Raw genomic sequence first — 19,510 nt, 5'->3', positions numbered from 1 at the left:
TTCAGGGAAAGAAAGGGGATTTGATTGGTATGATTTGTCATTATAACTTCTACTGGGTTATTTAAAAAAAAAAAAAAAAAAAAAAAAAAAAAAAAAAAAAAAGCTTTGCTTTCCAAGCCTCCCAATCTGCCACTTAAAGAATGTCTTGCCCAATTTTAGTAGAAGTCAAGGCAACCTCATTAGGTTGAATCTTCTAGGTTCTCAATTTTTCCACACTTTGGAAAATTGTAACTTTTCTACACTTTGGAGAATTTACTCCTTTCTAACACTTCTTTCATCCTCTAGAATTCATTGTAGATGACCAGGAAACGTTCTAGTAAGATAATTGAACGTGGTACCCTGGACAAAATCCACATTAGCTTTAGGACAACCTACTTTAAAGAGTCTCATACAGTCTGTTTACTCCCTCTTCTGGGCTTCCTGCTTCTTCCTTCCACTTCACTTTGATTATTTCTGGTGGAGGAAGTAGAAGCAGAACTAGCTAGCATTCAGTACTTTCCTTTCTCTCTGTCAGTAGTTACTGATACACAATCAGCCTCATCTCTTCCCAGTGCTTCCTTTTCCTCCCAACAATCCACAAAAACCTTCTTTTTAAAAAATTATTTTCAGAGCATTTTGAGAGCAGCAGATCATTTTAGATGGTGGCCTTTCATGTACTGCTTTTCTAGTCCACATCATCATTTCTTCAAGACCCCCCTTTTTTTTTCAGTTACTAACTCATTGCGGGTCATTCTTTACAGACCCATTACTTCTATTTAATATCTTGTAAGAATTTAATTTATAGGAGCCTTCCATTATTGGAGTCACCGTTTTTTTTTGTAGTCACTGGCCATGGAATTTTATGCATCATTTCCAGCAAACTTAGACCTCACTGTGGTCTAGGCTCATGGTTTTGAAAATGCCCCCTTAGAATTTTGTGAGGATATCAGTCACTTGCCCCAAGGAAAGCAGGCCAATATCTAGCAAGCAGGCAAAACAAACACATAGTTTCAATATCTAGAATTGTGTGAACTAGTTTTATGAGAACTTGAAAAAGCTAAATCAAAGTAGGGCAACATGAAAGTATTATTAAAATTTCACTTTATATAAAAATACTGAAATGATAGGAATCCTCCAAAAATTTAGAATTTTATCAGAGGTTGCAGTTAAAGGGAGGTCGTCTTGGTAAACTAGGTTTACGATATTTCCACAAAAGATCATTCATCCTCTTTGATGCTACCATTTGAAACAAAGTGGGGTTTATGTGCATCTTTGGTGACTATTGTGCTGGTTTTCAACATTCTAATATTCACTATTATATACAAATATTTGACCTATCTTATAATAATCCACATCTTTAATTAATCACCTATCTTTTAAATTGAACTATAGTTGATTTACTGTGTTAGTTTGATATGTACAGAAATCATTCAGTTACTTATATATATATGCATGTGTGCACACTAATACACTAAATATACACACTAACTAATAAAACTGTTGGAGACCCAAAAGGAGGATGTGGTCCTGCTAACTGCTGGAGAGCGCAGGAAAGCTGAGTCTGATTATCTCCAGGCATCTGTGCTATTGATGCTAAATGATGTCTCTTTTCTTTGACATATTTAGTTCATATTTGAAATTGACTGTTAATTTCACAAAATGGAGCTACTATGCATGAGTTTTTATATGAATAAATGTCTTACAGCAATTTATTAAAAAGAAAAAGCACAAAAAACCCACAAGTCTCAATCCTGCTGCAAACAGGCCTGTGAGAACTGGAAAGGGAAAGAGAAGTTTCCTAAATGTGTGTGTGCCTCCCGTCTGTTTGTGTAAGTGTGTGTGTGTGTGTGTGTGTGTGTGTGTGTGTGTGTGTGTAATTTTTTTGTTTGGATTCTTTTCCATTTTAGATAATAAAATATTGAATATAGTTACCTGTGCTGTACAGTAAATCCTTGTTTTCTACATATAGTGCTGACTATCTGTTAACCTCATCCCCCATCCCCCTACACTTATCCTTTGGTAACATAGACATTATATATGACTTTAAGTCTGCTTCTGTTTTGTAAGTTCATTTGTATCCTATCACATTTTATATTTTACAAATAAGTGATCTAATACTTGTCTTTCTCTGTCTGGCTTATTTCACTTAGTATGGTAATCTCTAGGTCCATCCACGAAGCTGCAAATGGCCTTATTTCATTTTTTTCATGGCTAAGTATTATTCCATTGTACATAATGCCAGATCTTTATCTGTTCATCTGTTGATAGACACTTAGTTTGCTTCCATGTTGTAGCTATTGTAAACGGTGCTGCTATGGACAATGGGGTGCAATAAGCCACCTATTTTATGTACACATCTTTATTTAAAAAATCTCTGAAGCATCTGTCTTTTCATCTATTCCCCTGAATCCTTGGTCTTGAGACCTCCTCACCTCCGGGGTTCTCCATCCTTTGTCCTACACTCTGTCCCAGCTATATACCAGCAAGCAGCCTTTCATGTATTTTTTTTAAACATGACAGTTCCTGCTTCGAATGATATTTGAATAATGATCTTGTGACTAATGATATTTGAAGACCAATTGCATTGTATCTATGTCTACCTAAACCGAGTATTCCATTCCCGGGCTAGTTTAAAGTATAATGAGACAAAATGGAAATATGTGCTTTGACAAGATAGTTGAACAAATTTTCTTCATCTATCAACTGGCAAAAATGTCCAAGAAGATAAACATGAAGATGAAGCTATCTAAAGGCCAAATAGAATTTCCAATACTTCCATTCTTTAGGAAGGTAGGTGGCTAAGCAACTTCTTGCTCTGTTAACCTGGCGTAAGAACAAAGCCCTCAATTCACATCAGAGACAGAAGCTGTGCTGACTAGATAAATAGGAGTCCAGCTCTCAACTCTTTCCTAGAACCAGAATCCTTCTTCCTTTAATAACATCTCTCAATAAATTCTTTGTAAGGCCACAGAAAAAAATTAAATCTACAAAGATAAATGGACAGATATACAGTCTTATGAGATGTTCCACACGTTACTATCAGTCTAATAGATCAATTGTTTAAAAATAAGGAAAAATATATATATACACAATGGAATACTACTCAGCCATAAAAAAGGATGACATAATGCCATTTGCAGCAACATGGATGGAACTAGAGAATCTCATACTGAGTGAAATGAGCCAGAAAGACAAAGGCAAATACCATATGATATCACTTATAACTGGAATCTAATATCCAGCACAAATGAACATCTCCTCAGAAAAGAAAATCATGGACTTGGAGAAGAGACTTGTGGTTGCCTGATGGGAGGGATCGGGAGCTTGGGCTTATCAGACACAACTTAGAATAGATTTACAAGGAGATCCTGCTGAATAGCATTGAGAACTATGTCTAGATACTCATGTTGCAACAGAAGAAAGGGTGGGGGAAAAACTGTAATTGCAATGTATACATGTAAGGATAACCTGACCCCCTTGCTGTACAGTGGGAAAAAAAAATAAAATAAAAAAATAAAAATAAGGAAAAAAAGGACTAAAATGAAATATAATAATTTTGAATTAAAAACCAAGGCTTATATGATACGTAAAACCATCCTTTTTTAAGCAAGAAGGAACTCTATTCAAAAGCATATAGAAAACAGACTGGAAAATATTATGTACATTCTCTAAACAATAATAGAATCTTGGAACATGATGAAGTAAAATTAATATTAAAAATCAAGAAACATTGTAAAAAGTAGATATTACATAGCAATCTCTTCCCTAACACCCAAAACTACTGGTATAAAACAAAATCAAATACATAATTACATATTATTTTGGAGATAAAAGTGAGACTTATTTATAGCATTTTGTGAGATTCCACCAAATATAAGCTGAGGGACATAATTTTAAATGACATTTGACATTTACATTTTGCATTTTAAAATAGGCAATAGACCAGATTTACTTTGCTAGATGTAGTTTGCCTAATCCTGTTCTAAGAGACGGCATTGTTAAGGGGCATATGAAAATTTTAACAGGCGCTTACTCTCCCTGAGGGAAAAAAAAATGTGCAGGGGATGAGAGAGCTGAACTCTTGTGTCAACCCTGTTACACCATCTTTGTCACCCAATCTTGAACGTACATAATGATAATGTATTGCCTTCTTGCCAGACAAACCCAGCACCATTTCCCAGTGGGCCTTGACAAGCCCTCAGAATCCTTCTCAACCCAGTTCTCTAGGCAGACACAAACAATCAGAATTGACAGAACACATAAAACCTATTCGCCGTCCCTGATCTTTTACATTCTTTGAGTGTATTATCCAGAATTTGATCCAGTATTTTGTGTAACAGAATGGAGAAGAACCATGCCCTTGCTTGACAAGTTGTTGCAGCCTAAGATCACAAACATATTTGCAACCTCATTATGCCATGGACACATATTCAGCTAACAATCAACTGAAACCTTGACATCTTCTCCATACCAGCTCCTATCAAGCAACACTTTGAATGACTTGCCTGCTATATTCATTATATAATCTCCCAACATCTCATTTAAATCAAATTACCTGCATTTGGATCTTTATGCCAGTTCAACATGATTAAAGCAATGGTTTCAAGTGGAATTTCTTCAACATACTCTTTGAAAACATCTTATTGATAACCAAAATAGTTTTAAATTATTCTCCCCACTAGGTGTCCTAATCTTTGGGGTAATATTTATGTTCACACTGTACATAGGATCTACACATTTTCTTGAGCACAGAAAGTTTTTTCAAAACCATATCATTGTTTTACTAAATGAAGAAATAAAGATAACTTTAAGATTGTTCCCATACCTTTGAGCCTCAAGCACTGACTCTAGATGGAAAAAGCTTTAGGCAAGTAGTGTATTCCAGGAATTTCTTATTTTCCAATTAAATCTCTTGGTTGAGCAATAGAATACCTGTCATCATGAAAGATAAAAAGAATGTACACACAATTTAGTTTCTTAGTGCTGAACAATAAAAAATGTGACTTTCTGCTATAATACAGCTATAAGACATTAAATACTATCATGAGAAAGCTTTGAAATGTTACAGGTGTTATACCAACATAAGGAATCATTTTTGTATGTAGGTACCTTGTTGCCTTAAGGTGGACAGTGTTATTACATCAATGCATTTCTAGAAAGGAGGAGAATAGCATTCAAGACTAGCAGTTGTAAAATATGAGATGATGATCAATTATTTTATTTTTCCAAGATATAATTATTTTCCTTTTGGGTCATGTTTTCTTTGCAGAAAATATAGCAATCCATTTGGTAAACTCAAATTTCTTGGGATAACAGAATGATTTCAATTTGGAAGTCTTACATGGATGTGTTCTTAAACAAGGATCAGCAAACCTTTACTAAGTCCAGAAAATAAATATTTTAGGCTTGGTGGGCAAGAAGCTATGTCTTCAACTCTTTGAACAATTATTTTCCCTGAGATATTCAAGGTCATTTTACATTTGAATATGCACAAATCAGACTTGGCTTATAGACCATATACAAACAGGTGGTGGGCCAGATATGGTTATTATTTGGTAAGACCTGCTCTAGGGTATTGACCATTGAACAAAAATAAGATCACACTTGCCTGGCCATCCATCAAAATCTGAAACTAGTAATTTCCACTGTGTGTGTGTGACAAGATGGATAACACAGTTCAAAAATCACCTCTACTCTAACCAAAGAAATTACATGTATCAAGTTTCAAATTCTTTCAATCGAAAAACTTAGAACATGAAAGAATTCTATTCTTTATCTTAATGATAAACACATATTTATTGCCATTTGCCAGGCTGAGCAACAGAAAAAACATAACAAAACCAATACCATGAACCTAACCAGATGTCAATCCCCTTCCACTGAAAACCATAGCATTTATAGACAATAACCTCCTACTCTAAAGGTACACATTATGTTTCATAAAGGAATACATAAAAGGCTTAAATGTAGCTTTTCAGAGAACCACGACTGGAACATGAAATTCTTCAAGTTTTTCAAATCTCAGTTTCTCCTCCCACATGAATAATTCAAATATAAATATCTTCCAGGGCTTTGTAATAAATAATTATACAGCCAAAAGCTGAATACCCACACAGCTCTTGAGTCTGATAATGAACTGTCAAGTCAATGTCCACCAATGTCAAGGAAGAGTAAGTAAAATTGTATTTTAAGTGAGAACATGCAAAGAATCACAACAAGCTCCCAGGTCAAAAATCTTTATTTCTTCTTTTTCAAAAAAGAATTAAACTCATATATAATCACACAGAGAAAATTCTATACATCCTCAGGGATTATAATGTGTCACGGAATCGAACTGCAGTGGTGGTTTGTCATATTTGTGCCTATGTATTTTGAATATTCCTCCTATGCTAGTAAAACTTATCATCTTAGGAGTCCTGCATCTCCATGATTCAAGCTAAAAAACTTGCTTTCTTACCTCTCTTTCAGAGCTTGGCTTTGCCCACGTAAGACTTCACTTTGAAATAAACAACATGGAAAAACTGGTGCCATCTCAGAGTTCATATTCTCATAAGAGTAGAGGGGCCTGCCTCTCGAGGGCTGGAAGAATCTCACACACAAGATCAGCAGCAGCAACTGAAGCTGGAGAGTCCTTATTAAGCGTGAGAACTATTGCTTTGGGACCCATTCATTTGCAGATGGGTGGTGTTCCTTGCTTTGTAGTTGCCAAGACTCATATTCTGGCCATTCCTGTGAGCTGATTCATTTGTCTTAGGTTCCTGCTGGGGGTTGAATTATGTCCCACCCAAAAAGATACGTGGGGAAATCCTAATTCCTGGCATCTATAAATGAGACCTTATTTGTGAAATAAGGTCTTTGTAGATATAACCAAAGTAAGACAAAGTCATGGGTCATAATCAGAAATTGGCACAACATGGAGAATCAACTAAATGTTAATTTAAAAAAAATAATTCAATATTATAAGTGTTCTTCTGAGAAGAGAAAAGTAAGAGACATTCAGGGAAAATGCCATGTGACAATAATGGTAGAGATTAGAGTGAAGCAAATGCAAGTCAAGAAATGCCAAGGATTGGTGATGTCCCTGAAAGCTGGGAAGAAGCAAGAGAATATTCTATCCAGAGTCTCTGAGGGAGCATAACCCTTCTGGTGCCTTGATGGTGGACTTCTAGACTACAGAACTGTAAAGGAATAAATTACTGTTAAGCCGCCTGGGTTGTGATGTTTTGTTATGCCAACCCTAGGAACCTAACACAGTTGGGTTCCAGAAAAGGAGACCCTGAGACAAAGATTTTGTGCAAGGGACTTGAGGAGAAAGCGCTCCTAGCAGAAACCAGTAAGAAAGAAGAGAGAACAGGATGGGGAAGGATTTTGGGCTCAAGTATGCATGGGATCTCCAAGTCCCAGCTCAGCCCCATCCTTTAAGAAGCTCCAGAGCCTCAATTATATTTAGAGTTTGTCTGACCTGGAGGCCAGGGAGCTGTCTTTCATACTTCCTGTCTGGGAAGCCAGTCAATCATTGGCTGCCCCCACTGGACCCAATTTCCCTGGCACTTTGGGCTCTCCATGCCACTTGCCAAAGCAGCAGCAGTTGTTGGGCAGGTACTTGTAGAAAGTTGCAGGTGCTAATCTTGGAAGAAAATAACTGGAGAATCTGGGTATGTTAAACAGAGTAAAAGGAATTGAGGAGTATTTGGGCAAAGCAGGAGTTGTATTTACCCCCCCCCCCCCGGTAAATTTCGTTTCCGCTCAAATTTCCTAGAGTGGAGTTCTTGTTTGCAGCTAAGAACAATAACTGATAAGCCGCCCAAGAGAAGAAAATCATCTGTCTTGGTAAAATCTACAGTAATAGTTCTAAGTCATTCATCTTTTCAAACAAAAATAGGTTCCTAAATTGTTGTGGAAAAGCCCAAATTTTATAAAGCAAGTCACGTTTTAAACACATTAAGGGAAACTCAATGTTGAAAGAAAAATCTGTGAAATATTGAGTAAAGTGAAGACTATTTCTATAAATATTTAAGCATATCAGTTTTGTTATTACATCTTTCTATAAATCTACTATTGTCAACAAATATGTTATAAGTGCCTCTAAGTTACAGAGCGCTACTCTTGGAACTCTAAAAAATATTAGCTGTACTTCTGGGTTTCAAAGGTTCATATGCTAGTATCTGTAGAGTCTTTGGTCAAATAACTTAGCAATTCTGAGCCTGTTTCCTTTCTATGAGATGTAGATGATAATGTTAGTACCAACTGCAATGGAGATTATAATATAATTTATATAAATGCTTTATGTGAATGTAAAGGATTATATAAATATAATGACTTTGAGAAACATAAAACATGGTAGAAATAGAAAATCCCAAAGGAATTCCAAGTGAAAAACATCAAGTCCATGGGACCTGTGGAGTCCTAGCAGCAGGTAGATTCTTCTCAACAATACAGGTGCATTGGACAACTGGCAATGGCTTCTAAAAAACCCTTGAACCACACATATCACTCTGCTTGTTCAAATTCTAAATACATCAAATAAAATTCTAGTTATAATTTATCTTCCCACACAGCTTGCCTGCAAGGAGATAAAGTGTCAAGTAAAGGACAGTCATGTCTGATGTCTTGACAATTAAATGTCTCAGTGGACTTAGAGAAGTTGTTACTCTAGTGAATAGGTCCATGTGTTATCAATTTGGTTAATGTGAGTTTGGTCTTAGGATGGGACTCCAGAGTTCCCGTCGTGGCTCAGCGGAAATGAATCTGACTAGTAACAGTGAGGACACAGGTTCAATCCCTGGCCTCACTCAGTGGGTTAAGGATCTGGCGTTGCTGTGAGCTGTGGTGTAGGTCACAGATGTGGTCGGATCTGGTGTTGCTGTGGCTGTGGTGTAGGCCAGCAGCTACAGCTCCGATTTGACCCCAGCCTGGGAACTTCCATATGCTGTGAGTGTGTTCCTAAAAAGACAAAAATAGAAAAAAGATGTGACTCTGAGGAGTTTTCTTGTGGTGCAGCAGCCTAAGGATCTGGCGTTGTCACCACAGTGGCTTGGATTGCTTCTATAGTGCTGCATAAAGTTTTTGAGCTTTCAAAGCAATAATCAGACCTAAAATTTTTTCAAGTCATGAAGATACTCTAGCTCTTGGCTTAAGTAGCTAGTATCCTCTTCCTTGAAATTTCTACTTGCTTTAGCATATTTTAAATGTATTAAACACCTAATTTTCTTTAGGTTCTTGAGGGTCTCTTTAATTAAACCTGTAGGATGCCTGTAGAACTCAAAAAGGAATAATAGTCTATAGAAAAATGTTCATCAGTTCTGATAGCTTGTTTGAATGCAGATAGTCATTTCATGTACTGCTGGTTTCCAAAACAGAAACTATACAACCCCCCTGTCTTTCTCTCTCTCTCTCTCTCTCTCTCTCTTTTTTTTTTTCTCTTTGGATATAATCCCTTGTTCACTGATAGTTGAAATGTGTTTATGGTAATTTGATTCTTGTTTGTTTTTCAATCTATTCTTAGTGGAGAGGAATGGCAAGAATTTAAACTCTCCTCTGCTTTTACATCTAGGCAAACATTGTTGAAATAATATCTGTTCAAGTTCAGTTAAGGTTTTATGTTGATGGCCTGTCTTGGCTCCTCTGGCCTCTGCCCTCCCTTCCTCCCTCCTTCTTTCTCTTCCTTCCTTCTCTTCCTTCCTTTCTCCCTTCCTCCCCCTCCCCCCTTAATATCTGGATCATGTTTATTTTTAAAAAATTGCTTATAATATTTGATTTACAATGTTCTATCAGTTTCTGCTGTACAGCAAATTGACCCATTTACACATATATACATTTCTTTTCCTTAACACTTAGGTTTTTCAAACACTGCTCATCTGCACACACATCTTTCTTTTATCTATGTGTGCACAGGGATCCTCTTTCTTTGTTGGAGAGGAAAGTAAAACAAAAAGAAAGAGGGAGGTAGATAAAATGGAAAGAAGGGAAAGAAGAAAGCAAGGAAGGAATAAACAGAGGGAGAAAATAAAGAAAACAACTGGACATGCCTATCTTTTCATCAATCATAAATATATTACCATGTTAAGAATAATTTTTTTAAATTAAGTGCTATCATAAATATATTACCATGTTAAGAACCTTTTTTTTTTTAAATTAAGCGCTTGAACCATTTAAGACTTTGGGCTAGGAGATGAGAAAGTAAAGTTAAATTAGACATGAATATATGATCTAATAGAGCAGATATTACATTATTTAAATAGCCTGACACAGGGCAAAGGGTGGATAAATTCCCTAAGAGAGGTAAAGATAAATGACCATGACAATGGAAAAGAAGGAAAGAAGACATTCCAATAGGTAGAGGGTGGAGAGGACAGAAAGAGTCTTAGGGAAAGATGGCACTTCAGGCAGGCTTTTGAGAATAAGATTTGTTTTCCCTTCCAAGTTCTTCCATTAGTTTCACTACAAAATTCCTCAAGCAAGTTCTGTGGCTCCCCTTTCTCATAACTGCTTCACGTCCTAGCTAATCTGCCTTCTGTTTTCACTACATCCTCAAGATGGACCTTCCAAAGAATACCCATAACATTTTTATATTCAAACCCAACATCTTGGAGTCTTGACTTCAAAAAAAAAAAAAATACAAACTTTTTAAAGAGCAAAACTTGATCTCTTTTTCACATTTTTAAGGGCAAAACTTGCTCTCTTTTTAATATCCCTAACATGGCACTCTCCCAGGTTTCTTCTTACCTTTAACCTAAGCCAGATCCACAACCCACTCAGCAAGGCCAGGGATTGAACCCGCAACCTCATGGTTCCTAGTCGGATTCTAGTGGGAACTGCTTTGCGATTTCATCACCATCAGCATCTAAGATTTACATTTGTGTGACAACCCTAAAGGACTTACTCTAAGACATGACTCAAGACTTACATATATACACTTTTAACCTAAGTGTGAGGGCATCACCTTTGAAAATCTTTGATCCATGCTCACCTTTGCATATGAAGGCATCTCTAAAAAGTATATTCAACTCCAAACTACATTATTAATTGATATTTTAATAAAGAAGTTGAAGGAAGATAGGATATAGGATTTACAATGATACCACCTAAGAAGTTCTACTGTTCTTCTTATACAGTATCTTCCATTGGCTGCCTATGCTCCCTTCTCTATAAGTAAAAATGGAAGACTAAATTATCTTTGTAGAAGGGAATGAAAATGATATAAATATTCAACCTGAGAGATGGTATTATAACTCAGAGTATAAATTAGGAAGAGAAATATGGTAGAGAGAATAGGTAGAGAAAAGAGGGGTCCTGATATTTTCATCTTATATGGTGGTATGTGGAGGCAGTCAGTGAACCTGAAATGACAGTTTAAATACATTATTTAAGGGCAGAAAGTTCTTGAAAAGGCAAAAAAAAAAAAAAATCAAAAATTGGCAGTAAGTGGAGAAATACATGTTCACAGGGTAGTATAAATATGGTAGTAAAAGACTCTTTTTTTTTTTTTTGTCTTTTTGTCTTTTTAGGGCTACGCCTGAGGCATATGAAGGTTCCCAGGCTAGGGGTCTAATTGGAGTGGTTGCTGCCAGCCTACGCTACAGCCACAGCAACTCCAGAGCCACAGCAATGCCAGATCCAAGGTGCATCTGTGACCCACACCACAGCTCAAGGCAATACCGGATACCCAACCCACTCTGCAAGGCCAGGGATCAAACCCGCAACCTCATGGTTCCTAGTCGGATTCGTTGCGCCACAATGGGAACTCCTAGACTCTCATCTTTTATGTCCAATATTTTACATTCAAATTTGATAAATTTAGATATATTAATTAAGCATATTATCTAGCTTTTGGAAGCAGTAACTCCTAAGGGCTACACAGGAAACCATTAAAAGTGATTTCCTCAGTGAGCAAGACTGGAGATATTGAGGACAGAGGTGGCCAAACACTACTTTAATTAGAAGCCCTTTGTTCCATTTGGTTTTTTTCAAACTATGTACATGGACGCATTTATTAAAATTTCACAAAGGAAAAACATATTGGGAAAAATATTCTTAACATCAACTAATGGAATGAAAGGTTTTTAAACATTTTTGGTTGAAAGGTCCTACCCTAGAATACAGAGCTTTTTCTTAATAAACTAGACATCTGTTTTCATGCTAAATCTAGATGCTAGTATAGACAAGCCCATTCAGGTAGAAAGGTTTAATTAAGAAATAATGGGAGAACAATCTTCAGAGGGAGACTGTTGTTTGTTGAAATTTTTTTTTTCCAGTGTGAATTAGATCATTTAAAAATATTCTACTTCAAATGCCTAGTACAAGGGCATCATTTGAGAATCAATGTCCTAAATATGCACAGCTGGGTATATTTCACCTAAAAATAGAGAGCCTCTATTTTATCAAAATAGATGCTCCTGTAGGTAGCAGTTTGTGTCTGTCTCCCTCTGAGCTTCCTTTTTTCTTTTCTTTCTCTACAGGGCATTCTAGTCTGTCAGGTGTTTTTGCTCTTACTGCTTGTCTGCTCTTGTTCTCTTTTCTATTTCCTTTTCTTATTCAATTAATCTTTACTTGCCATCCACATAACAGTCTTTAAGTATATTTTCAATTATGTGTTACATCGAGTGAACTGTTATTCCTTGCTCTCGGTTCAAAAAGTAGATCAATAGACTATTTTTGTATGTTCGTTATTAAGATAATAAAGGAAGGCAAACAGGAAGGAAGGAAGGAGGGAGGGGGAAGAAAAAAGGAGGGAAGGAGGGAATATGAGGGCAATAAGAAGATACAAAGATAGGTAGAAAGAAGAGAAACATCTTTATAAATACCTTTATCCTTATGCTTTTTGCTTAATAAGTCCTTTTTTATTTATTTATTTAATTTTTTGCCACTTGTACGGTGTATGGAAGCTCCCAGACCAAAGGATGCATTGGAGCTGCAGCTGACAGCCTACATCACAGCAACACTGGACCCAAGACTCAACTGTGACCTACACCACAGCTCACTGCAATGCCAGATCCTTAACCCACCAAGCGAGACCAGGTATGGAACCCATATCTCATAGTTACTAGATGGGTTCATTACCACTAAGCTACAACAGGAACTCCCTAAATTAGTCCTTTTTTAATTTTTCTTTTTGGGCTTCAGTGGTCATGATGAAAGAGGGCTACCACAACTCTGGTTGAAGTAGTCTAAATATTCTGTTTTTAACTCTAAGGTTAAAAAGGACATTTTTTTTCAGCTTTATTGACATGTAACTGATGAATAGAATTGTAATCTACTTAAGGTATATAATATGATGATCTGATCTATGTATACTAATGAAAAGCCTCTCTAGGATGTGCAAATGTTGCCAAAGATGTTGAACCACATATTCAGAGTAAGGCTGTCATAGGAAGCTAGATTCTCACTTTTCAAGGTTGGGATAATTTCAAAATTCAAATTTGATAAATTAAGCTGAAATATATAAGGAAATAACTACTAATATGAGATAAATTGAAATGATCTTTTGACAAGTTTCTGAAGATATAGCTACCCTTTCAAGAAAATACATCTTTAAAGGTATTCTCCAGTGCAGATGGCCTGAACATAGATCAAGAATCCTAGAATGGGCATAATCCCTTACCATAGGCAAAGAGTCTGAAGTCCAGGGACATTTAGAACCTTGCCTGTTGTGTTACAGCTTAATATTGGAAAAAGGAAACATATGAAAATATATTCAAAATACCTTAACTACACACTTAAAAATGGGTCTTTTTATGTAATATAAATCATATCTCAGTAAAGTTGGTTAGAAGTCAGTGTATTCACTTTTTCTAACGAGTGTTTCATATTTCGGGATTAGTCAGTATGGTATTCATTAACCCTTTATTCGCATCATCTAATATATACTAGGGACTGTCATAGGCAAATGATGAGAAACACAGCTATAGTGCCTGCCTGCATGGAGCTTGCAGGCTATTGAGAAACAGGCATTAATCAGACAATGACAGACACCAATAAATTCATGACTCAACTATGCAGATAACTGCTATGAAGGGAGGTATTGTGTTTCCCAGTAGCATGCAGTAGAGGCTTTCAACCTAGTCGCAGATGTCAAAGTCTCTTCCTTAGAAAGGGAACATTGAATTTAGATCCGAAGACATACTGAAACTGGGCAGGGTAGGGCAAGGGAGTGGAGAAACGTGAACAGGAAGGACATGTTTAAAGACTCTGTGTTGGTGGAAACAGGCATTTTCAAAAGTCAGAAAGACAATGAGGTAGGAACCCAGAGGGATATGGTAGAAAAATTATCTCAAACTTAGTTAAGAAAAATCTAAGTTAAGCAAGGTTGTGCTGCTATCACAGAATTGTAGAGATCAAAGAACTCCCAAAGCTATTATTTTAATCTGGAGTATTTACCTGAAATAGTTAACTAATTGAATTAATTCGTTGCCTGTGTATATCAATGATGCCAAAGAAAACAACAAAATGATTTGACAAATTGGGACTAAGTCCCTTTCAGCTCCTACCTTGGCACACGAACACTCTATTTAAGGGAAACATTCCTCACATTGGTTGTTTGATTATTTTAACTACTTACTTGAAAAACATTCTGTCTTTGACAGAAAAGGTAAACCTTAACTGACTGTACTTTTCACCTAAATGGAATACCATAAACACTGCCAGCTGGGGTGGGGGGTGGAATGCACTTTATCCTACAATTAGTCAAGTCAATAAAACCAGCCAAACCGGTCTATAGGTCATTTTTTTTTGGGGGGGGGGCAAAATTTGGGGTTTAAATTTTTACTTTTAAAGCAGAGGATCTGATAAAGTAGCCTTTTGAAAGGCTTATCGTTGAGATTTAGAAGCCTCACTTTGGGAAATCAAAGCAAAACCTGCAGGCAGTATTAAGAATCTAAATTCTGGAAATTCAAAGATCAGGTTCTACATCTGATTAGACCATCCTTCAGCTCTGTGACCTAGGACAAGACACTTAATCCCTTAATTTTCTAATCTGGACATTGAGACAATGATAATTCCATTTCAGATTGCTTGACAGATGATTATATAAGTACATTATTTCATGCAAAGACTGACACTCAAAACTTAACTTCTACTCCGAAGTAAGATTAAGTAGCATTTCACAGTTTCTGAAGCCTAGAACATCAGGCTCATCAGCATTAGCTAAAAAATCTGTCAATTTCAACATCCAATGAGGTGGCAATCTCTGTGCATACGACCTTAGAAGCCAGAATGAGAGATCTGTGCAACTGTTTGTGATCATCAACTATCTGGGTCAAAATCCAAAGAGGCAAAAAAATCCCATCTCTTCTAGGATGGCACTTGCCTACACAATGTTCTGAAAGCTGGTGGACTCTTCAATAGCTGGGAATCCTCCAGTCTAACCTGTGCTAAGACTGTTTTAACAAAACTAAGTGCATGTCATAGATCACGGTCTTCTACTTCTCCACACTACACTGTTCTTTGAATAAGGTGTTTTATTTTCATGGTAATTTAATCACTAAATGTTATTAAGTAGGGATTATAAAAAGACAATTGTTTCTCAGGACCTTGAAATTCAGGATTCTCTTCTGAGTTGCCCTGATTTCCCTTTTCGTTGTGACCTTGGGATTCGATATTTAGCTATGCCATACTCTAACTTTTTAGGCAAAATGAGAAAAATGCCACTTTTACAAGCAGGCTGTAAATTCCTAAATAACGCTTAAAGCATGGTTTAGTTCCTTTCATCTGAGAAAATTAAAGTAAATGAAAATATTTCATTATTAATAATCTAATTCTCTTTGAATCTTTGATTAATACCATTTTAATATATGAGATTTTCAAAATTAGGTCATACTCTATATAAATTTTTGAAGGTGGACGCTATATACAAGTAGATAAATTTGTGTTAAAACTAATTCTCATAAGGAGATCTAAAATGGACTGAATAATCTGAAAAACCAGTAGTATACTGCTGCTTTAGGTATTTTATTTTCATTAGTGGTAAGACAACCACTCTTACAATTTGCAAGTTTTTGTTAGCATAAAACGTCATACACACTCTGATGTATTTCTTTTAAATGGAAATTGAGGTTATGTCAAAGCAGCATAGCACACCTGGTGGAAATGTACATTTAGGATGTCATTTGGATTGGTGATGTTTTTTCCCCCCCTAAATTGCTAATGAGAGTGTACTGTCAAGTATTTCTCACCACTACAATCTTCTACATGATGCTCTGTTGAAGTTTGAAAAATATGATGATTTAACATGAATGGATATTTTCAGGGAATCTTAAGGGATATTGACATTTCAGTTGGAGCTTATTTTGTTAGTTTAAACTTTCCTAACATCCCTCTATGAAATGTGTAAACCTACCAAAATGTAAAGCACATTCCAAAGGAAGGATTTGAAAGTGTTAAAGGAAAGTGTCAAATATGTTATAAAGTCCTACTATTGAACTCTGCATTACCCTTTCCCTTTCATATTTAACATGCACACAGCTGCTCATGCCATGTAATCAACTGATTGTTACACAAGCATTTTCCAAAGCTATGACAATCTCAGATTTATGAGGTCAAGAAGTGCAGACTTAATCCATTCAATAGCTGCAATTTATCGTCTGATTATAATTGTATACACAAACACACTAATGATTTAGATGACATAGTGTAAAGATGAAATCCGTTTATTTTAAAAGGGTTTCTAACCTTTAAAATATGTTGCCATGAACACCTTTCGATGTCCGCTTTTAACAACACAATTATTATTGTTTTATTGATCAGGGTTTTATTACAGATTTGACACTTATATTTCATGCTAATCGAAAAAGGTGTAATTTTTCTGAACAATTTTAACAAGAATATGACTGTAATTAATTATATCACTATTATGTTTTCAGTGTCTAGAAAGAAGTGCTTAATTTATCACACATGTCTTCTACAGCATATGGAGACCTCTTTTAAAAAGACAGGGTGCGTGCTCCTTCCAGAGATGATAGGATATGACATAGGCACTATATTTATAGATTTCTGCCACCATGCTGACCTGGTTTTATAGTGACAGCTCTTCTGGAATGGGATTGTACATTAGCAACTCAGATAGCCTGGTTGGCACCCAATATTACCATCGTTTGGTCTTATAACACTAATTAGTGGTCATTCCCTAATGCCTTCATAGATCAAGAAAACAACCTGCAGACAAGGCCAAAGTGTTGTGATTGAATAACACAGCCATATATATTTCAGAGTTTTTTTTTCCAATTTGCAAGTTGTAACAAATGACGAAATACTGTGGCCAACTTGCCTGGCTACAGATGACAGTTTCATTAATTTAATATTTACTGTTATACATCAGTGGTTGTAAGCTATACCTACAAGACACACATACAAACACACACAAGTATGTATGTAATATTTACATTCATCTTTAGTTTATTGTTAATGATCTTATTACTTTTCTAAAATTTCATGGCTCTATTATACAAAAGAGTTAGAACCCTTATACATGGCAGTAAAATTTATGTTTCAAATGAAATTTTTAAAATAATTTCTATCCCATGCTAATAAAGCTAAGCTTTTTTAGTCAATTTTTATATGTTGTTCAATAACAACCTTATTAAATCACATAAATTTACATTTTACATTTCACTTTTCATATTACCTACATATATGAATTGCATTTCATTATATACTGCAGTCCTGTATCTGTACCATTACACAGAGTTTCTATTATATGAATCCATAAATTCTAATTAACAATATAACTTGGCACATTTAATATTCAGATATGGCTTTGTTTTTTCTTAAAATGCTTAAAATTCTTTTCTATCATAAGGTTTGATCTATCTCTCTTTTTCCTAAATTTTCAGTATGATGTGAATTATTTTAGTCTGTTAGAAAACATGTGATTTAAGAACCTACACGGGGAAGCATTAAATATTAAAGTAATTTGTAAATATGAAATTCTATATGAACATTATGTAGAATGGATGAAAAAGTATATAATATATTATAGGACGGCAAATGAAGTAAAATCAATAGTTGAATTGGTAGCATGCTCTAACTGTAATTAAACAGTCATGCTCACTTGCTTTTCTGCCATACTGTTTTAAATAGCACAATCCCAAAGGAAAAACACAGGCTAAGAGTTTTTCTTCCCTCTTTGAAAGAACTGAATCATTATTATTATAATCAATATATCTTTAATAGAATGGTGAAGGTAAAACACCAAAAATAAAAATAAGTATTTCTTACTCATTCAAATTTAAAAACACAAATTATATGTGCTCTTGCCAGATATGATCTTAATATATTTTTTTACTCTTCCCTTGATGTCAATAGTCCTTAACTGAGCAAATTTATCACCAAAACCCACAGTTTTAGTGTTAGGTCTAGACTCACTTGAAACTTTGCTTTCCATCCCATCATTATTCTTCTCGTGTTAAGCCTACTGTGTTGTTAGTGAACTTTGAAATCATTAGAAATATACCACTTCAGTAGTACAAGGATTTGTGAAATGTTGATTAATGGTTTATTCATGTAACAGTACTCACTGGGTACCCAGTATATTCTTGACACTACTCTAAGCCCTGGCAACACATCCATGAATAGAGCACATAAAGATCTCTGCCTTTTAAGGTTTATGTTATAGAATGGAAAAGATGGACAATCAACATAGAGTCAATCAGTTAACTACTTACTAGGTTAGAAGCAGCAAGTGGTCTAGGCCAAGAAAACGGGAAGAGGTTGGGGGTGTGGAGGTTACAATTTTAAATAGTGTGTTCTGGATAGAGATTATGAAGAAGGTGTATTCAGAAGGGAGAGAACAAGGAGGTAAGGGAGGGAGCCACTCAGTATCTGCTGTAGTGGTGGGCTGGGGGGATGTTCTAAGCTTGGAACCAAACAGTGCACAGAAAACATGGACCTTGTTCTGACAGGAGCGTCAGCAAGTGCTGAGGCTGGAACAGAGGGGAGAATTGGGGTGGGGGAGAGAGAAGTAGGAGATGTGGGTCCAGGTCATAGACAAAAGAAGGACACAGAGCAACATAAGGAATGGTCATTGGCTTTCTGCTCTGAGCAAGATGGAAGGCTATGGCAAGGTGCTGAGGAGGAAAGATCCTGAAGTCACCTAACTCACATTTTAAAGAGGATCATTTAAAGAAGGTACTGTCTTGGGAGCAGGCTATCAGGAGATATGCACAGAGAAGGGAGAGGATGGCAGGAATCCACTCTAGAGAGGAAGGCGACTCACATCTAAGTATAATCAGTAACTGTGTGATGGAAACACAACTTAATACAAACCCTAATTGTTTATACATACTTAAATGCCTTTCCAAGTTAAAGCTAGTTGGAAATCAGAAACTATTTCAGGTCCCACTCCTGTTTTCAGATTAAGTTCAAATTCAAGAGATAGGACTTTCTTAAAAAGCATAATTTATGCAAGATTCTTATAGGTTCCTTTTCCCCCCTCCTAGCCAAGATAATTGTCTCCATATTATTCTTGTTTTATTATTTGTAAGTGAAACAATATATATAGAATTCTAATATATAGAATTATGTACTAAAGATAAGTCTT

General features: G+C 35.8%; 1 long non-coding RNA gene across 1 annotated transcript in view; it reads right to left on the bottom strand.

Moving 5' to 3' along the window:
• The window catches only part of LOC102167790, a 399,031-nt gene that overhangs the window by 337,810 nt on the left and 41,711 nt on the right, over positions 1-19,510 (bottom strand). The window contains exon 3 of the long non-coding RNA XR_002337630.1: positions 4,805-4,911. This is a non-coding gene — a long non-coding RNA (uncharacterized LOC102167790). The remainder of the gene's footprint in view (positions 1-4,804; positions 4,912-19,510) is intronic.

This window comes from Sus scrofa, chromosome 13, assembly GCF_000003025.6.
Source record: "Sus scrofa isolate TJ Tabasco breed Duroc chromosome 13, Sscrofa11.1, whole genome shotgun sequence".
In the NCBI taxonomy this organism is placed as follows: domain Eukaryota; kingdom Metazoa; phylum Chordata; class Mammalia; order Artiodactyla; family Suidae; genus Sus; species Sus scrofa.
Note: the sequence above shows the minus strand (reverse complement) of the source record. Positions and strands in the feature narration are given on the sequence as shown.